Here is a 1,389-nt window from a genome sequence, read left to right on the forward strand (position 1 = left end):
AACCACCTTATTTACACAATTTAAATTTTCACAGTTGCAGGAAGTTATGGGGGGGAATCAGACAATAATTAATTACAGTAGACTAAATTTTAAAAAATTAAAGCTTTATATCTGTTAAAACACAAATTGTCAACATCACATATCAGAACATGCAAAGTAAATATCCTTAAATCAAATTGAGTTCTCAAGCAGCATTTTTTACTTTGTCTATCTGTAAATTTAGATGATCATAGATGGAAATATTTTAATTGTTTTGTGCTCATACAGTGAAATTGACATTCACCAACATTTACTGATAAAAATCTAATCCTAGTTCTAATGTGACTGGGAGAATGACTGGTGGGAACATCTTGCATGAAGATGGCAGGAAAGAAAAAGTGTGGAGCTCACTAAGCCCTGGTCTGTGATGATTAGCCCACTGCGCAATCTGAGTTCTGCAGAACTACATGATGAGATTTGTGCTGAGAAAGGCAGCTGAGACCAGAACAACAACATATGTCCTGATTCTGAAGCTGGAGCCACATGGGTGGCCCCTGCACAGAACCTCATTGGTGTCTTTTGCAGGATCAAGATTTATACAGCTGATTTCTAATACACATTACAATAATATTTTAGGACACCTCTGTAATGAATCTGTGCTTAGAGGATAAAGTAAGGTATCGGGAATCAGCAGTTCTTGGGTTCTGTTTCTGGCTCTACCATTGACTTTCTCTGTGACCTTGATCACATCACAAGATCTGTGTTTCAGTTTCCCTATCTGTAAAATGGGACTTATGATACTTACAGTAGAAGCTCAAAGTTACAAACACCAGAGGTGGATGAATTGACCAGTCAACCACACACTTCAATTGGAACTGGAAGTACACAATCAGGCAACAACAGAGACAACTAAATACATAAATAAGCAAGTACAGTATGACAAACAAACTACTAAAAAAAGGGAAAATAAAAAAAGATTTGACAAAGTAAAGAAACTGTTTCTGTGCTTGTTACATTTAAATTAGGGTGGTTAAAATAAGCGTTTTTCTTCTGCATAGTAAAGTTTCAAAGCTGTGTTAAGTCAAGGTTCAGTTCTAAACTTTTGAAAGAACAATAACGTTTTGTTCATAGTTATGAACAACCTCCATTCCCAAGGTGTTCGTAACTCTGGGTCTACTGTACCCACTCTGTGGCATATAGAGGTCTGTAAATGCTTTGAGATGATTGGGTGAAAGGTGCAAATGATGAGGCTATTTACAAACAATTTAAACTGCATCCCTTTTGAGAGAGTTATAATATGATGGGCAGTAATTTCTGGACTCTCCATTCTATACAATTTTGTTGCTGAGATAGAGAGTGGATTAAAAGTTTGTGTGTGTGGCTCAAGGCTCTGCATCAGTAGTGTGACAT

The 1,389-nt window shown here is 36.6% G+C and overlaps 1 non-coding gene across 1 annotated transcript; it reads left to right on the top strand.

Annotated features, from left to right (window-relative positions):
* Positions 1–397: 397 nt before the first annotated feature.
* On the top strand, positions 398–483 carry LOC117879700. The gene has a single exon (XR_004646355.1).
* The last annotated feature ends 906 nt before the right edge of the window (positions 484–1,389 follow it).

Source organism: Trachemys scripta, chromosome 6 (assembly GCF_013100865.1).
Source record: "Trachemys scripta elegans isolate TJP31775 chromosome 6, CAS_Tse_1.0, whole genome shotgun sequence".
NCBI lineage: Eukaryota > Metazoa > Chordata > Testudines > Emydidae > Trachemys > Trachemys scripta.